This window comes from Zootoca vivipara, chromosome 5 (assembly GCF_963506605.1).
Source record: "Zootoca vivipara chromosome 5, rZooViv1.1, whole genome shotgun sequence".
Classification (NCBI taxonomy): domain Eukaryota; kingdom Metazoa; phylum Chordata; class Lepidosauria; order Squamata; family Lacertidae; genus Zootoca; species Zootoca vivipara.
In genome coordinates this window covers 13,391,918-13,415,504 of record NC_083280.1, presented here as the reverse complement: position 1 = coordinate 13,415,504, position 23,587 = coordinate 13,391,918, and the positions used below count along the sequence as shown (strand labels likewise).

General features: G+C 43.8%; 1 protein-coding gene across 1 annotated transcript in view; it reads left to right on the top strand.

The window, feature by feature from the left end:
• Positions 1 to 23,587, top strand: part of NAALADL2 (N-acetylated alpha-linked acidic dipeptidase like 2) — a 798,353-nt gene that overhangs the window by 37,945 nt on the left and 736,821 nt on the right. Inside the window, exon 2 of the mRNA XM_035134128.2 lies at positions 3,236 to 3,299. The gene's annotated coding sequence lies outside the window, so the exon portion shown is untranslated. The remainder of the gene's footprint in view (positions 1 to 3,235; positions 3,300 to 23,587) is intronic.

The following is a 23,587-nucleotide window of genomic DNA, read 5'->3' as shown; positions in this document are numbered from 1 at the left end:
TTCCAAGTGCAGTGGTTTTGAGAGCTTCCCATCTTTTTGGGAGTCCTTTCCTCAGCATTGCATCTGCAGAGGAACCCTGACATGCTGCAGAAGGCTCTGTAACACCTTCAGTATACCTGAAGGAGCGTCTCCACCCCCACCATTCTGCTCGGACACTGAGGTCCAGCGCCAAGGGCCTTCTGGCGGTTCCCTCGCTACAAGGAGCCAAGTTACAGGGAACCAGGCAGAGGGCCTTCTCGGTAGTGGCACCCACCCTGTGGAATGCCCTCCCACCAGAGGTGAAAGAGAACAACAATTACCAGACCTTTAGAAGGCATCTCAAGGCAGCCCTGTTTAGGGAAGCTTTTAATGATGGATTTCTGTATTTTAATTTTAATATTTTGCTGGAAGCCGCCCAGAGTGGCCCAGAGTGGCTGGGGGAACCCGGCCAGATGGGCGGGGTATAAATAAATAATAAATTATTATTATTATTATTATTATTATTATTATTATTATTATTATTATTATAACACACTCTGTATTCCTGGTAGCCACCTCTCCCCTTACATCCCACCCCAGTAGCAATGCACTACTTGAACATTTTGATTTCCCTCAGATCCTCATTTTCCCCCAATCTTAAGTCCAGTCCTCTTAAGTCCAGCGTGCCACCAAAGCTGCCTAATGGTATAATGCAGGCACATCCAACAGGTAGATCATGATCTACTGGTAGATCACTGAACATCTGTGGTAGATCACTGGGTTCCCCCAAAGAAGCTCACCAAGTTTTGCTCCCCTCAAAAAAGCTCAACATTTTTTCCTCTTCCTAAAAAGCTCAACAACTTTGACCTGAACCCCTAAAAATGGGCCTTCCCCCCTTCCTTAAAAAAAAAACTCGGAACTTTGACCTGAACCCCCCAAGAGCTGGTAGATCACTGCCAGTCTTTAACTCTGTGAGTAGATCACAGTCCCTTGGGAGTTGGCCACCCCTGGTATAATGTATGTATTTAACTGTGCATTTAACTGTGTTTTAAGTTACTTGTAGACCTCCAAGTAACAAGCAACTAATTATAAAAACAATAATAATACATTGTTATTATTATTATTATTATTATTATTATTATTATTATTCACAATAAATTAAATTGTAGCCTGTGGTGCAATGGTCAATGCATCTGGCTGTTAACCAGAAGCCTGGTGGTTTGAGCCCACCCTGGGACAGCTGAATTGCAGGAGGTTGGACTGCATGACTCCAGGGTTCCTTCCAACTCTACAGTTCTATGGTTCTATTGACTAAATTATTTTTCATTTCATTTAAAAACACTTACTAAAATCCACCAGGGTTTCATTGCATTCCCCCTCCCCCCAATATTCTTGTTTTTATATGCAATATCTCAGAATACACACATTTTTGCAAATAATTTCCCCCTAGTATAATAGATTTTCTTTTCTTTTTTACTATTTTAATGGATTTAAGGCTCTACTCTGGTGCAATGGTTAAGAGTGTCATACTAGGACCTTGAAGACCAGAGTTCAAATCCACACTCAGCCATAAAGCTCACCCGGGTGACCTTGGGCCAGTCATTGCCTCTCAGTCTAACCTCCTCACAGGGTTGTTGTGAGAATTCAGTGAGATGGGGGTGGGTGGGTTAGCCATGTATGTCAGGGGGGGGGTCTGTCTGGAAGGTGAAATGTGATCAAGTCTCTCTCTGGCCTGGGTGGAGAGAGGTATGTGCAGAAACCTCTGATTTTTTCCATGGCTGGAATGTAGGTGAGCATTCAAAGGTAATCCCAGCCAGATGGGCAGGGTATAATAATTAGAATCATAGAATCATAGAGTTGGAAGAGACCACAAGGGCCATCCAGTCCAACCCCCTGCCAAGCAGGAAACACCATAAAAGAATTCTTGACATATGCCTGTCAAGCCTCTGCTTAAAGACCTCCAAAGAAGGAGACTCCACCACACTCCTTGGTAGCAAATTCCACTGCCGAACAGCTCTTACTGTCAGGAAGTTCTTCCTAATGTTTAGGTGGAATTAAAACCATTAAATGTCACTTTTGCTTCCAGCACCACCCACCAATGGCATGCAATGCCTAGAAGTTTCCCAGTGAGGAAAAGGGTCTATTTCCACAGCTAATAATTTGGATTTGTAAATCAAAGATACTTTGCCGTAGGAAGCATACCAGACTAGTGTTTCAAGGACTGCCACCATACCACCTCTAGATTAGGCATCCCCAAACGCGGCCCTCCAGATGTTTGGGGACTACAACTCCCATCATTCCTAGCTAACGGGACCAGTGGCCAGGGATGATGGGAACTGTAGTCCCAAAGCATATGGAGGGCCGAGTTTGGGGATGCCTGCCCTAGATGGTTGTATACTACAGAATGTCCACCTGATCACACAGCAACCTGCAATTTCTCTCTGTGTGACAGAGTATGGACCACTAGAATCACAGTGCATCGAAGGCTGTTCTTGTTGTGTGGATTTGCTCTCAGTAATCACTCATAAAAACAATTCCAGGTGGAAATATAAGCTCCCCCGATAACAAGCGAGAACAATGAAAACCCACATACTCCATCATAGCCAAACGGTTTTGGCAGGCAGTTTAGGAATCATGATAATACCCAAAGTGGCTAGGGAGAAGGAGGCTCAAACACCGATTATTCTTCAAGGAAGGCTGTCCATTCCTTGCAAATTCTGAGCAGCAGGTCAAAGATCTCATTTCCTGCAGCAAAATTGCTTGCTGAGTAAGATAACTTACACCCTAGCAAAATTGGTGGAATTGGGCCAGAAGATAATCAATGTCCGGTACTATTTACCTTTTTTTTTTTTTTTACATATTGCTTTGCGATTTATTTATTTATTAGGGAAGGAGGAGATGGGCTTAGAAGTAGGACACAATGAACTAGGAATGGAAATTGACAAAAGGGCAAGGTGGGGTTTTTTCCCTACATCAAATGCTTCCTCCCCCTCCCATAAATTAGGGGTATGGGAGACTAAGAGTGAACGAACAGAAGGGGGGGGAGAAAAAGTGTTAGAGTGATCTTAACGCAGAATCTCATTAAAGCGGCTGTCAAGAGTCCTTCTATTTTGCCATCACCTCCTCGATTCCGTAAGAGGCAACTGTCGTCTTGAGTGAGTGTCCTGCCAAGGAGGCATTTACAAATAAATGAAAAATGTCACAATTGATTTGGCTCCTTTTGGAGTACTTTGTGTCAGCTTTGTCACAAACTGTCTTTGTTACTTTCCCTTTTCAGATTTCTCAGGTGGACGTGGGAAAACAGCGGATGATGGTTCCGGACCTTTGCCATCCGGCCCAGGGTAAGATCTGTGTGCCTGACTTTTTGCTCCCGTCTGTGTAACTGTTTGGGGACATTGTTCAGCCTTTCTCCTGCTTTCCCTCGACTCCTCCGGAAGCAACCAAAGAAAAGCAATATTGTCTGTAACGATGTTAGTGCGACATTCCCTAGCAGAATGTGACCAAAAGGGAATGGTGATCATGTTTCATAACATTCCCCGCTCCAATTTTGAAGTGTTACAGGTAATATTTAGGGGACGCTACAAACAGCAGCTGTTTTGTTACAAGAAATAATAGAACAGGCTTTCATATTCCTGTACGTGTAATTTCCAGATCCTCAAATCTAATCCTTGGTAATTCTTTTTATGGTGCATTTTCCTATAGAAAATTTTTCTGTATGTTTAATTCCTTGGAAATAATGCAAAAAGCGCACACTGCAACTTTCTTGTTCTTTTTCTTTTAAAAAGTTCTTTGATAAAAAAGGGGAAAATATTATTACATAATTGGTAAATTGGCTTTTACTTCTGTAAGGCATCTCAGGAACTAATCCGTTAGGCTTTAAACATAAATAATAAAAAATCCATGATATAATAGCATTGCAATGTAAATGAAATGCCCTCAATATCAAGACATTTCCAATAAAACAGGGTTGGTGAACCTTTTTCAGCCCAGGGCCAAATTGCCTTGTTGTCAGTCTTTTGGGGGCCACATACCTACAGTAAGCGTGTGAAGTAATGGATGTGACTTTGACATACAGTAGGCTATATTCCAGCCACATATATCAGAGGCTTCAATACACTACACACAGACACCTCTTCATCCAGGCAAATGAAAAAGACATCATTGCAGTTTAGGGATACATTCCAGCCAGGCAAAAGCACCCAGAATATGTTGATTTCTTTTTGATAACATTGAAGTAAGTTGCCCAGACGGATCTCCCTAAGAACACAACTGTCTAGACTTGTCAAATTTCAGAGGATGGCGTGACCTATGGAGACCCTCTACTGGTGACCTCACGGTCTCAGGGAGGGCACTTGTTTGGATATGTAGAGACAGATCATTATTTTAGGTCCTTAAATTTCAAGAACATGAATTAGAGCTGCGTGCCCATTTCTTTGAAACGGAGAAGATCAGAAATCGTTGGGGGTTTTTTGTGTGGGGAGAGAATAAAATCTTTGAGAAATTTTGGCCTGTAGTTCTGCTTTGAATTGAGCTTGGAAAGGAGTACAGGTCCTCAAGGAGAAATGCTTGCCAGCAGCCTGAGCTCCACATTGGGAGACCAAAACTAGTTTCTGAACACTTTTCACAAGCTGCTCCACCTGTGCCCTGAGATCTTCTGGCTAAGGTTGGATGGAGAAAACAGGAGTGGTGGCTGCTTTCTTACTCCCTGGGTGCTGACACCATTTGAATCACTGTGAAACGCTGACCTGGGGTTTTTTTTTGGGGGGGGGTTGTGTCAGGTTTCCTTTACATTGATAAGAATAAGGTTGTCAATGGCTACTAGCCATGATGGTTGTGTCCTTCCTCCATGCTCAGAGGTAACATTCTTCTGAATACCAGTTTGCTAGAAATGGTAGGAGGGAGAGTGCATCTGGTTGGCTACAGGTAATTTTGCTAAATTGGGTCCTTCCTAACAAGAGGGCACACATTGCGGTGTGACCTGGCAACCAGACCCTGTGTTGTGGGTGGGAACATTTGGATGGCCACAACACCCTATTGGAGGTCCCTCGATGCTGGGTGCAATTAGACCAATGGGATGCCAGCTAAATTCTATCGAGGGACCTCTATATAAGCCCATGCACGTGTCCCTGAGCTTCCTCTTTTGGGCCAGTGCATCAGAACACCCACCCACCTCTCACTATGTTTAGGGCTTGCATGCTTGACCTTGCTATGCCATCGTCTGCCATCTGTCATTGGGACACGGACACAGCAAGAATTTCCCCCTCTTGACTGAATGGCTGGTGCCATTTGGGTTTTGCCTGCCGCGTAGCAAATCGTCACAACTTGTAAGGTTGCGAATAGGCTCTGGTTCAGGTGATAGGGATGGGGGAAAGCTCTCGCTATCCCTATGCGATGGGTATTCCATTAAAGGAATCCAGGGACTCTTACCGAGGGCCTTCTCGGTAGTGGCACCCACCCTGTGGAATGCCCTCCCACTAGAGGTCAAAGAGAACAACAATTACCAGACCTTTAGAAGGCATCTCAAGGCAGCCCTGTTTAGGGAAGCTTTTAATGTTTGATGTATTTCTGTATTTTAGTGTTTTGTTGGAAGCCGCCCAGAGTGGCTGGGGGAACCCGGACAGATGGGCAGGGTATAAATAATAAATTATTATTATTATTATTATTATTATTATTATTATTATAGGTTGGTCAACCCTGAGAGGGGTTGTGCCCTGAGTCTGAGTCCAGGGGGACATCTGGCCGGTGGACTGGCTTAATCCTGCTTTTCACTATGCCGGGTGTTTACCCAAGGCTGACCTATGGTGTGCCGTGGGTCAGTGCTGCCTGCAAGGGTTCAGGGAGCTAGTCGAACCAGAGCCTATGCAACCACTCACTTGATTGTAATCAATAAAGTTGTGGCTTGTTGTTGTTTAGTCGTTTAGTTGTGTCCGACTCTTCGTGACCCCATGGACCATAGCACGCCAGGCACTCCTGTCTTCCACTGCCTCCCGCAGTTTGGTCAAACTCATGTTCGTAGCTTCGAGAACACTGTCCAACCATCTCGTCCTCTGTCGTCCCCTTCTCCTAGTGCCCTCCATCTTTCCCAACATCAAGGTCTTTTCCAAGGATTCTTCTCTTCTCATGAGGTGGCCAAAGTATTGGAGCCTCAGCTTCATGATCTGTCCTTCCAGTGAGCACTTGGGGCTGATTTCCTTAAGAATGGATAGGTTTGATCTTCTTGCAGTCCATGGGACTCTCAAGAGTCTCCTCCAGCACCAGAATTCAAAGGCATCAATTCTTCAGCGATCAGTCTTCTTTATGGTCCAGCTCATCACTACTGGGAAAACCATTCATGGATCACTGCCTTGTCGTGGCGAAGGGGCTTAAATAACTTAGAGAAGTTATGTTTTGACCAAACGTGATCCACCTGGAGAAGGAATTGGCAAGCCACTCCAGTATCCCTGCCAAGAAAACTCTATGGACAAGTTGTGGCTTAAATTCTGCCAAAAACCAAACCAAAAATTTGAGTCTTGTCTGAAATTATTTAGGGGTGGTTAAAAGGTCTACACACGCAACTCCCAGATACTTGCAAATATTACATGTGTTTCCTTGAAAGCTGCTTTGAGCAACTCCTTTGTGGAGGGGGAAGTGTGATCTAATGTTTTAAAATGAAACAGATATCGCTGTTCCACATGAGAGCCTGGATATTCAATTACCTATTCTGTGTTCTCCCTTTTTTGGATGGGAAAATTTGAAAATTACGGCTGCATTACTATATGTTCATTTACCTGAATTCATTCCGTATTCAAAAGCACATTCTGTTTCAGTTGTAAAATGGAGATTGAATCAGCGCATGGTCAGTGGGTTTAATTAGACGACACTTTAAGCAATTAAGATACTGCCTTTCCATAGATAAGTTGAAAATATTCTTATGTATCCAGTCTCAGCATGGGGAATATGTGGAGCGGAAAGACATGGATATTGTGATCCATACTTTTGAGAATGGGCTTTCTATAACTTTAATGTAATCATATGCCTTTTGCATCAAACCAGATTGTTGTAAGGAGGCGTGGTCTTCGTTGTGTAGTTTGTTGTTTCCACGTAAAGTGCCTTGTGCAGAAGGGTGGCAAACAAATTAAAAATGAAATGAAATGAATTCCATCAATTTAAATTTTCTGAAGAGCCTAAAATATGCTCCCATTGATATTAGCAATGTAGTAGCAACAGTGTGTGATTTATTTCTGCATGTTGGGTGGATTAACTCATCTGGGAAATAGTGCAAGATTTTATTAAAGATATCCACTTCTGTGGAAACTGGATTTTCTTTACTTTTCCTCTTCCTTCTCCATAAGCTTTTCTCTTTATATCTGTTGAATTGCAAGCCTGTGAGCAGGGCCTGTGTTGTCGATGAAAGCTCACGCCAATAATGCATTTTTTAGGGGTCAGCCACACTTCTGCTTGACCCATGCTTAGAAAGCACATGTCCAATTAGTTTTCCACTTGAACCACATTTCCTAGGTATGAATCTGAGTGGTTTTGCCTGCTCTTTCATGCTAAATTGGAACAAACTGCAATCCATGAAAAGCCTGCTTACCATTTGTTCTGATTCACCATTAAAGATCGGATTTCCTTGCAGGAAGGTGGCAGGACCAATGGAGGTGTGGAGAAGCCTTTCTGGCCCTGACAGAAGGTGCTGCAAGACTTTCTGGCCCTGCTGGCACAATACATGTCTAACCAGGGCACTGACCTGGCCCTCGGATTATGGGTGCTCAATGGCACCCATGATTAATGTGATGTCATGGCACTTCCAAGGCTTTGCGGGGCCTTGGAAGTCATGTCTGAGGTCTTGTGAGACCTCCAATGCAACTTCGCAGAGCCTTGGACGTCACCTCGGAGGTCATGTCAGAGCCCTGCGGTGCGGGTGCCGAGCACACACAAAAATACAGTTGGCGCCAGTGTTTATAACACTATGATAGCACTTTAAACAGTCATAGCTTCCCCCAAGGAAACCTGGGAACTGTCATTTGTTAAGTATGCTGAGAGTTGGTAGGAGACCCCTGTTCCCCTCACAGAGCTACAGTTCCCAGGTTCCCCTTGGAAAGAGGTTTGATTGTTAAACCACTCAAGAAATTGTAGCTCTGTGAAGTTTAAGGTGGTAAGATATTGCTTTAAATTTATAGTGCATATGGGGTCTGTGCTGGTTTTGAAGCAGTAGACTAGCACGGCTACCCCTTTAGAAATATTGATGATGATGATGATGATGATGATGATAAATAGTTGTTGTTGTTCAATATTATTAATTCATCTAAGCTTTTAGAGATGAGGAGAGAAGAACCTCTGTAGCATGAGCAAGATAGTGCAATCCTATATTTGACTGGACTTGTGCTTGCTTGGAAGGAAATTTTATTGAGATAAATGGGATTTTGCTTTCAAGCCCCTCTGCTTGGGACTTGCGTAGCGGGGTGCAAGCCGTTGCCGCAATTGCTGAATTTTTAGATTGCTTATTTGATCTTCTCAATTAATGCTCATTTTAAAATGCTTGTTCAAGTATAATTTTTAATTGCTCATAAAATGAAGTTTAAATGCTTTTATGGCAACAATTTGGATTTAACAGTCAATTATTGCCTCCAAATAAAGTGTTAATAGGTTAGAGAGAACCACTGGAATGCTTCTCGGTAGCTTGAAAAAGACTGTTTGGAAGAGGATTCCCTTGGTAGTCAGAGCGCATCTCTTGCAGAGAACGATGCCCTAAGTGGCATGTGCTATAAATCTGTTGTGTCTACTTTCTTGTTTTATTTTTTGGGAAAGGCAGCACTCACAAAATTTCAGGGATGAGAGCCACGCCTATCAAATGGAACCTTTTCAATTGTGGTGAGTAGAAGATGACCAGAACAATGCAAAGGGGCTGGAAAATATTTAGGCATTGTGTAAGCAAAACTGCCCAATTGAAAGTAATGTGTATAGACTCCAGAGGGCCTTTTGGCAGAGCCTCCCTAAATCCCAAAACATGTCCAGGTTGCCAAATGTAAGGAAATCTTATTACCTTCTTAATTCAGTTCCTTGTCAGTTCTGACTGCATTTCTGCATCATAATCCACTGGCGCCCTTGTTCCCTTTACCCTTCTCAATGAGACTAAACATATGGAAGCCATCTCCAGCTGCCTCTCCTGTCCCATGATTTCCATGTGTCTGGGACAGGGCGGATAGAACAGGCTGCAGGCAGCAGGTTGACCTCAAAGGGATAACCTGAAGGGTATTTCCCTCACTTTGGGTTGCCGTAAGGACAAGGACAATGGCCTCGGTCCAGTATACCTGAAGGAGCGTCTCCACCTCCATCATTCTGCCCGGACACTGAGGTCCAGCACCGAGGGCCTTCTGGCGGTTCCCTCGTTGCGAGAAGTCAAGTTGCAGGGAACTAGGCAGAGGGCCTTCTCGGTGGTGACACCCGCCCTGTGGAACGCCCTCCCAACAGATGTCAAAGAGGAAAACAACTACCAGACATTTAGAAGACATCTGAAGGCAGCCCTGTTCAGGGAGGCTTTTAATGTTTAATAGATTATTGTGTTTTATTTTTCTGTTGGAAGCCACCCAGAGTGGCTGAGGAAGCCCGGCCAGATGGGTGGGGTATAAATAATAAATTATTATTATTATTATTATTATTATTATTATTATTATTATTATTATTATCCCCTCTAGTTGTTGTGGATACTTGAGTGTGGAACTGAGTTGACTTGAGTGTTGGGTGAACTAACATTCCCCATGCATGGGGGAAATTGTGGTTCTCCAGCTGTTGTTGAACTCCAACCTCCATCAGCCCCAGCCAACATAGTCAATTGTCACCATTGATGGGAGTGGTAGTCTAACAATGTCTGAAGGGCTGCAGGTTCTGTACTTCCGTTCTTTGCCAATGACCTAGGTGGAAACTGGGTATTTGGGTCAGCCAGGTGATGCGAGAGCCTAGGTGGTGACTATCAGCTGATGAGTGCTAAGTGGGTGTGTGGGCTGAAACTGTTTTTGTGAGGGTCGGTTGGTGCCAGAATGTAGACCAGGCATCCCCAAACTGCGGCCCTCCAGATGGGGATGCCTGATGTAGATCATACTGCCTGGAGTTGTAAGACTGCTGGTGCATGGAAATGGTATGTGTGCACATACCCAGGAAATGATTATGAGCTGGTCATCAGCTAGGTGGCTAGGGGTGGGGGTGGGGGGCTGGAAAAGGCTCTGGTCAGAAACTCTGAAAAGTCAGTGCTGTTGCAAACAGCCCTGAGCTAGATGGTCCAATGGTCCTTCTCAGTATAAAACAACTTCCTATGTTCCATGATAGACAGCATGAAGATGGAAGGCACAGAAGGTTATAAAACTACTGTTGTGCTCTGCCTGACTACAAAACTGCCTCAACAAGCTACAGTTGGTTTTTTAAGAGTTGTGATTTCATTCTTTTTAAGGGACTGCCAAATTTCAAGTTATAAAGATAAGATTTGTTTCTGACGTTGAGTCTTGGAACTTAATGTGGAGCTCAGCATTGGGTATGTAGCGCATTTGTTTTCTCCAAAGCCAATTTATTTTAAATCTCAAGAGATCGGCGTTTTCCTTGTCGCACATTAACAAGGCATGTCCAAAAAGCTTACCTAAAGACCATTAAGATAGGCATTAATCCACTTTATTTAAATGTGGTATATTTGTCAATATTGAATGTTGGTTTTAACCAGTGAAGGTTTTTTATGCAAAGTTTATTAGGGTTTTCACAATATTACCAAAAAACAAAAAACCCTCCACAGTTCCTTATTCCCCCTTGCCCTCATACATTGTTGTTGTTGTTGTTATTATTATTATTATTATTATTATTATTATCGTATTTTCATTTCTGATCTTCCGTTGTTTGGGATGTTATACAGTGCAGGTTCATGTGCTCAAATAAGGGTTAGTATAAATGAGTGTCAGTGCTCTGCTTGGGTCCCAGAGTAGCAAGCATTAGTGGTGTTTAATTAATACTGCCAAGTTACAGATTGTGCCCCACTGGATACACTTGCAGACCTTGGTACTCAAATGTCAGTGGCACCCTGTGCAATGCCAAAATCTGGCACCGCCACCTCTCACCTTCTATTGGACAAATCGGTCGTCTTCCCCTACGTCTGCCTTTGCTGGGTAGACTCCAAAGGACCACGTCTGAAAGGATGGCAAGGGAAAATTTGTGATCTGGCTCTTTCCAACCATCTAACCCAGCACAGCAGGCTTGTTAGAAGTCAAACTAACCATTATCATTTTTATAAGGTATGGTTCCCCATATATCAACTGGTGTCAGGGACTGGCCCGAAGAGAAGGAATGGTGGAGAAGAGGGAGAAAGTATAGATTTAGAACAGTGGTTTGCAGAAGGTCGTAATTCAAAAGCTGCAGAGGGAAGAAGCTGGGAAATATTGGGGGGGGGGGTTTGAACAGGAGCAGGAAGAGGAAGCACCAGGGGGGAGACAGCTGACAGACTCAGTGTCTTTAGGCAGCATTCCTGACCCCCCCTCTCCCAGCACACGGTGTGTATTGAGAGTAGTAGAACAGAAAGCTCAGAGGCAGAAAGTGCGATTAGCCAGCGCAGGGATGAGGTAGAATAGATGATATGGAGGGGGTGGGACTTTACTTGGAGCAATGCCATTATCTAAGAGAGACACCATTTCTACGTCTCTCTCTCTCTGTGAATATTGAATAAAAGACTGGTAAGAACTCTTCTTGTTTTTCTACTTATTGGCTGCCCCCATGGGAGAGACCAGATTCCCCGAAGTCTTGACAACTATGCAAATAGAAGTGAAGTTAATGTAAGACCTCTTTCCCCTCATGCTTACTTATAGAGAGGCTATGTCATGGATAGTTGATGCCTCGGTGATGTATTCAATGATTTAGGTACTTGACAGTGTCCTCACTCAATTATTTATTATTATTATTTGTGCGTGACATAAGCATGTAACACTCCATAGGTTTCATTGCTATTGGTCAATGTTATTTCACTACAAAATTAATAAAATATTCAAAAAGAAAAAAGAACAACCATGAATCTGGAGAAATCCCCATTCCTTTTTTCCCCATATAATTTTTATTAATTTCTTTTTTAACACAATATTTCCAACATACCAATAACAAACAAATAAACTCTTTGTTCTGCTGAGCTCATGATTTCCCTCCATCCCTTTAACCAGTTTTTGTTTTCAAGTCTTTATATTGCACTTTCTATCTCCAACCTCTGACCTTTATATCCTTATAGCACACTCTATCTCAGGCATAGGCAACCTTGGCTCTCCAGATGTTTTGGAACTACAACTCCCATGATCCCTGACCACTGGCCCTGTTAGCTAGGGATCATGGGAGTTGTAGTTCCAAAACATCTGGAGAGCCAAGGTTGCCTATGCCTGCTCTATCTCATTGGTCTAGAAAGTTTTAAAGTTTTTAAAGTTTTTCATTGCAGGATTTATTTCAATCCCACTAGTGTCTTCACATTTTTTCAATAATTATTCATATACTCAATAAATTTACTCCAGTCTCTTTGAAATTTTTGGTTGTCTTGGTTCCGGATTCTGCCTGTCAGCTTGGCAAGTTCCACATAGTCCATCATCTTTGTCTGCCACTCCTCAATCATTGGTAATTCCTGTACTTTCCACCTTCGGGCTAATAAAGTTTTTGCCGTACACAAATATTCTTTGATCTGTCTTTTCAATGAGAAATCCCCATTCCTGCATCATGTGTCTCACTTGTTATAGGGTATTACTAGTGGGAGGCATGGGTACTAATTGGTTCCAAAGTAATTGGATATTACTTGGTTATTACTTGACCCCAAAAATGCACTCCAAATCTCTTGGAAGCTTGTCTTTTTATGCAGTTAATAGAGCAGGGTTTGAAGGTTTGAACATGCAGAGCCCCAATTCACCGAGACAGCTTTTTGTATTGCCTCCCATCACTCAAGGCTGCCCATTTTCTTCCCCATGTCCACTCATGATCTCTGAGATCAAACACCTTCTCAACCCATGCACCGTTTTATTTCCAGCACCCAAAGTACCATATAGTAACAAACTCAAGAACCTGAACACCAAAACAGGAAAACAACCAAAAAGAAGAAAAAAGCCATAGCCAAACAGAATTAAAAGCTTTGTTATAGACTAGAGTGCTCAGTCTCTAGATAACCTATTGTATTTTCCAGTTAGGAATTCAGCTCCCATAAATGTTACTCTGCCATGGGCAGCAGAACATCTGTATCTCTTTTAATTCAGCCACTGTTGCAACATGCCTGTAACCATGCTAGATATTTCTAGAGGTGTTAGTTGGGAAAGATAAATTGCTATATCACAGGTTTAACTGATCAACACATCTTCTCGTTACTGCCTTTAGTCATCATTGCACATTCAATAATGTCCAAAAACATTATCCATAAAATAGCAGTGTGTGATGCCACTTATAGTTGCAACAGCAGCAGCAGCAACAACAACTAAAAAAGGAGTTGGAGAACAAACGAATGCCCTCATGCTTAATTTAATAAGGCCAATTTTGTAAAACGTGGCTTTAAACGCCATGCACTACTGTAGGTTCAGACAAGCCTCAAGCCTGTTGGCATCCATTTGTCTCGGGAGACAATGGACGAGTGCACTTTTGAGAGTGAAGTCAAATCATCAGAGAGTTACAGCGCCTGCTGTGGCTGTAGAGACCATTATGTTTTGTTGCAGCTGGGGCAGATGAAAGTGTCCGATTGTTCTGCTGCAGATGCACTCTCTGCGCTTCTACCAGTGCTCATTCCTCCTCTGGTCACAGCTGTGGATGCATGACATAACTGTTTTATCTCCGGGCCTTCCGGTCTACCGCCAGTGCTGATCGGCGAGGAATCCTTGAGCTCCGAGGTTCCTGGCACTGTGAGGGAGGGGGAGCCGCAAGAGCACCACGGATTCCCAATAAAAAACCCCAGATTGAGCTTTCTGGGGATGTGAGAGCTCGGCTGCTCCCAAAAGTGACTCCTCTGCTCTTTTAAGAGCCCCGAGAGTGAGTGAAGTGCAGAGTCACGGGCGCCATTTTTGAGCAAATCGCTACCCTCATAGAGCAAAGCTCTGATGCCTAAAATCTTCCTGATGCAGCACATGTAGAAGATGTTGAGGTGTTGCTCCTGGTGGTTGTAATTTGCCCATGACTGATTTCCATAAAGTAGCATGGAAGGAGACTATCATTTTGTGAAGCACAGGTGGGCATTGGATCATTTTGAGCTGTGTGAAGAGTCCTTTTCAGCTGATGAGATCAAAGGCCTTCATCAGGTCTATGAAGGTGATGTACAACAGGGGTCTCTGCTCTTAGCATTTCTCCTGCAGCTGGTGCAGTGGGAAAACCATGTTGACCTCTGAGCTCTAAAGCTGCATTATGACTCAGGATAGACCCAGTTAACAAGTGACTGTAATCTGTGGAGAACTGCAAGGGCAAAGGCTTTCCTCAGGTACTCAGCAGGGAGATTCCATGGTAGTTGTTTCAGTCATGGCAGTCACCTTTGTCCTTGCAGATGATCACACTGCTGTAGTCATGCATGTCTTGCAGCACAGCTCCTCGTTCCCAACACTGCAAAAGGAGGCCATGGAGGTGTGTCTTGAGGGAGGAATTGAAGCCAGCTTTCAGAACTTCTATTGGGGCTTTACCACATGGCTGAGAGTTGATGGTGTTCTTCAGTTTGTTAAGGGAGGGTGGGGGACACCCAGCTCTTCCAAGATGAGCAGAGTCTCGAAGCTGTTGGTTGCTGTGTCAGAGACCATGTTTCCCTACAAGGACTTGATAGTGCTCTGCCTATACCGGTAGCTACATCTGCTTGCTGCGGTCTATGATGATTCTCCCAATGAGGTTTTCAGCGGGGCAGTTTTTCTGACACCTGGTCCAAAAGCTTTCTTCATGCCTTCGTTCATTTTTGCAAGTGTAAGGAGCAAGCTCTGTCACAGCTTTAGCCAGTAGTCATTGGCCCATCATCTGGCAACCACTGGGCTCCTTGCCTTTCTCTGTGCAACGAGCATCTTTTCATATGGCACACACTTGTAGTTCACAAGAACATCATGCCTTTCAGCAATAACAGACTCCACGTCCTTTATGCCGGCTCAAACCAATTGAGGATCTGTTGCTCAAGACATAGCTGTCTTGTAGTTGCCTCTTTGATGCAGTTCCACCTTGCTTTGACACTATTCCCGAGGCAGTCCAGTAGAACTTGCTCAACAGAATGAGAGAAGCACTCACAAAAGCTCAGGTATGACTGTTCTGGCAGTGTTGATTCAAGGCTGCACTTTCTGCTTTGTGCATAAATGATGTTTTGGGTGTGGACTAGCTACAACAGCTCTCTGTAATAATGCCTCTACCTCCTAGCAGTCTGCTCTTCTGGGCTTATCACTTCAAAGGAGCACAATCCATCACAGGTAGTTCAAAGCTTCTGTGATAATCTGACAGTTCATTCTTCCCCATCACTAGAATCAATGTGTTGGAGGGCATCCTCCCCCCTGGAGCTGAAAAAAAGCACCTGCCTGGTGAGATGTGGTGGTAATTCACATCTTGCCTTTTGCCTGGACAGAATAACATAGTAAGAAAATCAGGAGAACTCTGCTGAGTCAAACTGAAGGCACATCTAGTCCAGCAGTCTCTCTTCACAGTGCCTACCTAGATGCCTAGGGGGAAGCCCACAAGGAAGACATGAGCACAATAGCACTCTCTCGGTCACGTTCTGCTCCTTTCTCCTTTCCTCTTATTCCTTCTCCCACCTCTTCCATGTATCACCCACCCTACACCATCAGGTTTCAGCGCTGGTTACAACAACTTACAATTCAATGTTAAAACCACTTAAAACAAATCACAGGCACAGGAATAGGAATAGGCATACTGCCTCTGAAACGAGGAAGAGTGGTGGGCATCACCCGCCCAGGAACCCCCCCTCCCCAAGGCTTGGAGGAAGAAGAGTTAGACCCAGGAGAGTGGTGGTGGGATACTGGAGACCGGTAGGAGAAGGGAACAGGCTGGGAGGTGGTAGAAGCAGGAAGCGTGAGAGTCAGAGAGTTGGAAGAAGAAAGCTGTTCAAGGACAGGATATGTGTGCTGAGGGTCTCAGTGTGAGCACAGACTCTGAAAGAGAGGAAAGGACAGGGAGAAATCAGACGGTTTCAGTTTCATAGCAGCGGGCCAGTCACTCCAGAGTGAGCTGTTCTCCTCCTCTCACACAGGGAACACAAAGAGCATTGCACATTCCTGAGCAATGGACCAGACAGGCCCAGAAGGTTTTTCCTTCTTGTCATATCTTATATCTGCTTGGGAGAAGAGGGCTAGAGACAGCAGTCCCAACAACGTCTTCACCAAGGGCAGTTTAGTCTAGATCAGGCATCCCCAAACTGCGGCCCTCCAGATGTTTTGGCCTGCAACTCCCATGATCCCTAGCTAACAGGACCAGTGGTCAGGGATGATGGGAATTGTAGTCCAAAACATCTGGAGGGCCAAAGTTTGGGGATGCCTGGTCTAGATGAACTCTCTTGTGTTCTGCTTTTTCTGTATATAAAAAAAGCTGATTGCACTTTGACCTGTGGATGAACCTGCTTTTCTGACAGCCCTGACAGAATGAATCACAGTAGAGGCTAGAACTGCCTCAGAGATCACCGGTCTAGAGCCTAATTGTTTGCAGGTGTATCAATATAGATATATTCAACAGTTGCTGTAGAACATTGAGAACAGAGTTGGACTAGATGGGGCCTTTGGCAGCATGTTCTTATGTTCTTTAAAAGGTAAAGGGACCCCTGACCATTAGGTCCAGTCGTGACCGACTCTGGGGTTGTGGCGCTCATCTCGCTTTATTGGCCGAGGGAGCCGGCGTACAACTTCCAGGTCATGTGGCCAGCATGACTAAGCCGCTTCTGGCGAACCAGAGCAGCACACGGAAACGCCATTTACCTTCCCACCAGAGCTGTACCTATTTATCTACTTGCACTTTGACGTGCTTTCGAACTGCTAGGTTGGCAGGAGCAGGGACCGAGCAACGGGAGCTCATCCCGTCGCGGGGATTTGAACCGCTGACCTTCTGATCACCAAGCTCTAGGCTCTGTGGTTTAGTGAAACACAAATGCCATGACGTGTTGTTACTTGAATTAACATTTTCAAAAGTGATACATAGACAGGCTTACTTAAAAAATAAAATTGTGGAAGGCTGCAGTTCTAAAGACACCACAATGCATCATCTTAAAAGGGCCTATAAGGCAACACAATATTTTCCTCAAAAGAGGTAGCTATTTATTTTGCTGTAGAGCATCACAAGTAATTAAAAGGAACCCTAACGTAATCCTTTAGCATTGCATATTAATTCCAAAGAGGGGTGAATTAATCTTCTCTGATTGCATGGTAATTCACAGCTCACCATGGTAATACTAGAAGACTATAAATTAATCTTGTACAATAATGTAGGGCCTGCTCACACCCAGCTCTTTAGATCGCAAATAAATAAAACTCTAAAGGGTGGAATGCTATGCATGCTTGTCTAGGAGTAAGAACTATTACACTCTGTAGGGTTTACTTCTGTGTAGACATTTGTAGGACTGCACTGCAAATGGACTGCTGGTTAATGGACTGGTGGTGATCCTGGCAGAATCATAGTTCATAGAATCATAGAGTTGAAAGAGACCACAAGGGCCATCCAGTCCAACCCCCTGCCAAGCAGGAAACACCGTCAAAGCATTCTTGACATGTGCCTGTCAAGCCTCTGCTTAAAGACCTCCAAAGGAGGAGACTCCACCACACTCCTTGGTAGCAAATTCCACTGCCGAACAGCTCTTACTGTCAGGAAGTTCTTCTTAATGTTTAGGTGGAATCTTCTTTCTTGTAGTTTGAATCCATTGCTCCGTGTCCGCTTCTCTGGAGCAGCAGAAAACAACCTTTCTCCCTCCTCCATATGACATCCTTTCATATATTTGAACATGGCTATCATATCACCCCTTAACCTTCTCTTCTCCAGGCTAAACATACCCAGCTCCCTAAGCCATTCCTCATAAGGCATCATTTCCAGGCCTTTGACCATTTTGGTTGCCCTCCTCTGGACACGTTCCAACTTATCTGTATCCTTCTTGAACTGTGGTGCCCAGAACTGGACACAGTACTCCAGGTGAGGTCTGACCAGAGCAGAATACAGTGGTACTATTACTTCCCTAGATCTAGATGCTATACTCCTATTGATGCAGCCCAGAATTGCATTGGCTTTTTTAGCTGCTGCATCACACTGTTGACTCATATCAAGTTTGTGGTCTACCAAGACTCCTAGATTCTTTTCACATGTCTGCTCTCAAGCCAGGTGTCACCCATCCTGTATTTGTGCCTTTCATTTTTTATTTCTTTTTTTGCCCAAGTGTAGGACTTTACATTTCTCCCTGTTAAAATTCATCTTGTTTGGCCCAGTTGTCTAATCTGTTAAGGTCATTTTGAAGTGTGGTCCTGTCCTCTGGGGTATTAGCCACCCCTCCCAATTTGGTGTCATCTGCAAACTTGCTCAGGATGCCCTCAAGCCCATCATCCAATTCATTGATAAAGATGTTGAATAAGACTGGGCCCAAGACAGAACCCTGTGGCACCCCACTAGTCACTTCTCTCCAGGATGAAGAGGAGCCATTGATGAGCACCCTTTGGGTACGGTCAGTCAGCCAGTTACAAATCCACTGAATGGTAGCATTGTCTAGACCGCATTTTACCAGCTTCTTTACAAGAATATCATGGGGCACCTTGTCAAAGCCTTGCTGAAATCAAGATAGGCCACATCCACAGCGTTCCCTTCATCTACCAGGCTTGTAATTCTGTCAAAAAATGAGATCAGATTAGTCTGACATGACCGATTTTTCAGAAACCCATGCTGACTTTTAGTGATCACAGCGTCCCTTTCTAGGTGCTCATAGACCGTTTGCTTAATGATCTACTCTAGAATCTTTCCTGGTATTGATGTCAGGCATCTTGTTTGTTTTGGCCCAATTGTCTAATCTGTTAAGGTCATTTTGAAGTGTGATTCTGTCCTCTGGGGTATTAGCCACCCCTCCCAATTTGGTGTCATCTGCAGACTTGCTCAGGATGCCCTCAAGCCCATCATCCAAGTCATTGATAAAGATGTTGAATAAGACTGGGCCCAAGACAGAAGCCTGTGGCACCCCACTAGTCACTAGTTGAAGTGACAATATTTATCTGTAATGGTTCTCATAAACAAGCATCCTTGCAACTATAACCCCTTGGAGAAACATTTTAAAGTAAAGGCTTAGACCATCTGGCCATCATGACAGATAAATTCTAAATTAAAGTCAATGGGACTCACAGCTACTGGTGATTTAGAGGCATGGTGCCTTCATTCCTGGAGGCAGCTTAGAAACCTTTCCTTGTTATAGGATTTGCTCAACTCCATGATCATTTTGGTTCTCCTTTCTAACTACACAATATCCTTTACAACATGTGGTGGCCAGAACTGTACATAGAATTTCAAGGGTGGTGTTTGTTTGTTTTTACTATTGATTTGCATAAAGGCAATCCAATAGGCATCATCTACCCTTACCCACAAAATCCCTTCCCTAATGATTCCTAATTTGGAGTTCACTTTTTCCACTGAGCTATTTACTGTAACCTCGAGGCCTCTTTCCTGGTTAGTCACCACCAACTCAGACTCCATTAGTGAATTTAGAATTTCTCTGACCCAAGAGAGAGAGAGAGAGAGAGAGAGAGAGAGAGAGAGAGAGAGAGAGAGAGAGAGATTCTACTTCAAACATCCTTTCATTATTAAAACTGTACATTTATTATTATTTTCTACTTACTCTTCTTCAGACAATTACTGATCCATAAAAACCAGATGCAAGATGGTGATTCAGGGTGTGGAACAAATTGCTGCATACTGTATATTACCTGCATACTGTAGGCAATTACAACTTTATACCCGGGTTACTGCATATCAGGGATTACCTTCCTTCCTATGCTGTCAAACAATTAGGAATCAGAAAAATCTAGTAGTATTACCAGCAACCTTTTGGTTTGCCTTTAAAAAATAAAATCCTTTAATATTTTATCTGATTTTTATTATAACCTGAAGATGAACTTCCAGATTGTGTTGAGTTATATCCAGTGAAGTTGTCCCATTAGCACAAAGACCTCTGCCTGCACACAATGGGACTCTCTCTACCCCCTGTGTTGCCCAAAATTTCTCTGGGTCTTTCCCCAACCGGGCATATTTGAAGAGCACACAGGAAGAGGAGATAGAGAGGAAGTCCTGTGGCGGAGGCAGAAGTCCTTGACTAATGGGACAAATTTGATGGATACAACTCTCAGACTTTTGTCTTCTGTGAAATCCAATTACAGCCTGAGGATATGTGGGCACCCCAAGAAACATTGCTTATTGTATCGAAACTCTTCATTTCCTTGCTGCAGGACACCTTGCCCCTAATCCACAGTTTCCATAGCAGCTTTTGCTCCATACATAAATTTCTGTTGTTGAGAATAGGCTTGTGAAACATGGTCTCTTCTGCTGATCTTAAAAAGGCCTGTGCATCTATGAGGCAAAACAAGTTACCTAAACAGGATTTGATGTAAGCTTTTTAAGGCAGGTTGAAGAGTGATGTAGCTGAGTCTAAGGACATTCTAGGCATCTCTACTGGCAGGCTGATGCAGTAGCGCCTATGGGTTTCCAGAGATATTTTGGGTTGCCCTTGTGGACCCTGCTTAGGAGAAGCAGGATCTTCTGTATAGGCCATTGGCCTTCAGTTGTGGGTCAAGACAAGTGGGTCACACAGCATCCTAAGGTGGGTCTCACCAGTAGCATTATCATGTTGCTGCTGGTGGCAGTGGTGGCGGTGGCAATGGTGATGAATCTTGTAAGCAAAAGGAAAGGGGATGGGAAAAAATAGTGGAGGAAAGTTAAGGAGAAAGGTGGATCTCATCTTTGAGTTTGGAGGAAAAGGTGGGTGCCATCTTAAAGTCCCCTAAAGGGACCCCTGACCATTAGGTCCAGTCGTGATCGACTCTGGGGTTGCGGCGCTTATCTCGCGTTATTGGCCGAGGGAGCTGGCGTACAGCTTCCAGGTCATGTGGCCAGCATGACAAAGCCGCTTCTGGCGAACCAGAGCAGCACACAGAAACACCGTTTACCTTCCCGCTGGAGCGGTACCTATTTATCTACTTGCACTTTGACGTGCTTTCGAACTGCTAGGTTGGCAGGAGCTGGGACCAAGCAACGGGAGCTCACCCCGTTGCGGAGATTCAAACCGCCGAACTTCTGATCAGCAAGTCCTAGGCTGTGTGGTTTAACCTACAGCATCACCCGGGTCCCTTAAAGTTGAGATATAGTTGAGATTATTTATAAATAATAATAAATAAATAAATAAATAAATAATCTCAACTAAAGTCCCCTAGTTGAGATTATTTATTTCATTTGCATTCCGCCTTTCCTCCAGTGAACTTCAGGATGTATACAGAACATGACAGCATAAGTTATGCCCACAGACAATGATAGGGAACATGCAACTACCACTATCCATGCACATTGGCCATCAAATGGAGCTGATAGGAGCTGAAGTCCAGAAGAACGTGGGAGGAAGGCAAGCACCTTATCTCTGTTGTATTGTAAGGGCTCCTTCGTTTACCCAGAGCTTGGTATCAGGAGCCCTTCAGCAATAAATACAAATAATAATTACTGTCTAATTAGACAAGCCTGGCTAAACAATTAGAAGGCTCGATATTTTCAAACAAAAGGCACCCAGTTAAGGAATTGAGAGGGGGGGGGAGAGAGAGGCTAGCTTTGGTGTTGAATTTGGCTCATAAGAATTTCTCGAGAGAAGACATTGGGGAAATGAATGAATGAAGAACTTCTCTTTATTAAAAAAGATGTGCCTGATGAAGTTAGTTGTGTGGAGTAGTGTGTATGCATGTGAGGGATGTGGGAACAGATGTTGGAAAGAAGGCAGATGTACTGGTTGTCTCTTTCCTGTCCTTCTGGAAAAAAAATCCCCCCATCTTCTGCTTGAAAATAAAAACCAACCATATGTCACAGTAGGAAGCGAGAGGAAACAGCTGTTAATCCCTGCAGATTTGCCTCTCACAGCATTGCCCAGAGTCGGGGGGGGGGGGTTGTGTTCTAGTGTAATAGAAGTCTTCTGTGTAGGAGATAGCTGGTTCATATTAAGAAATGAGAACTGTTAAAAGTAGAAGTTCTTGCCCTTTAAAAGTCAGATTATGGATGCTCCAAATTGGGATTTAAGTACATTAACGGATTGACTTGGAAGAAACCCAGTGATTGTACAGTCTTATCACCTTGATGTATAACACATTTCATAACACAGGGCGTAAAGCAAAATGCCCAGGGAACTCGTAGAACTTTCTAGGAGTCTCCAATGTGACTAATAACATCCCTTCTGCAGCACACAAATTGCTGCTGTTGTTAAAATTTATATATCGCCCTTCCTCCAAAGATCACAGGATTGTTTGCAGCATAAACCACATTTGGGACTGGGGTCCAGGTGCCTTGACCAGCCTGCTTCTTCTTTATGGGGGTGGTACTCAGGCGCATACGAAGTAGCCTTAATATTGAGTCAAACCAATGCTCCATCTAGCTTGGTATCAATACTGGCAGCAGCTTTCCAGAGTTAGAGAAGACTGAATTGAGGTGGAATCGATACCTTTCAGCAAGGGGGGGGGAGGATGAACACAACCCTTTGACATCTGCTTGGAGGATCTGGCTGACCAACCCAGTGCTGGATTTGTGTATAAGCTAAACAAGCTATAGCTTAGGGCCCCACTCTTGGGGGGGATTTAAAGGGGGGGAACCTGTATTAATTGTTACCGGTAGGTAGCCATGTTGGTCTGACGTAGTCGTGAAAAATAATAATTCCTTCCAGTAGCACCTTAGAGACCAACTAAGTTTGTCATAGGTATGAGCTTTCGTGTGCATGCACGCTTCTTCAGTGTATCTGAAGAAGTGTGCATGCACATGAAAGCTCATACCTATGACAAAGTTAGTTGGTCTCTAAGGTGCTACTGGAAGGAATTATTATTTTTCAAGGAATTATTCAAGGAATTATTTCAAGGAATTATTATTTTTCAAGGAATTATTATTCTTCAGTGTAGCTGAAGAAGTGTGCATGCACACGAAAGCTCATACCTATGACAAACTTAGTTGGTCTCTAAGGTGCTACTGGAAGGATTTTTTTCTCTCGACTGTATTAATTGTATCCCCCCCCCCGGACTGTATTAATTGTATTTCAGTTCAACAATTACTTTGATAAAACACATATTTTGTTATATGCAGATGGCTTTAGACACCTATTAGGTCCATAAATTACCATATACATGTAGCATATATTCAACACAAAAAACCAGCGACAATTTGTTGTTGACAAAGGGCAGCTGGACATATAAAGGGCCCCATCACCTTCAGTAGCTTAGGGCGTCATCAAACCTAAATCCGGCCCTGGACCAACCCCTTTCTTCATACATGTGGTTACAGTGGTTAGGATGGTGGAATCTACTAGTTTCTCTAATTTTCTCATGGATGCAGTCTTCAGTTGAGTTGCCACATTTCCACATCAGTTCTGCTAAGTCATAAAGCGCTGGTATTAGCACAACTGTACCAACAACCTCTATGTTTCTAGGCCCAATTCAAGGTGCTAGGTTTAATGCCTGCA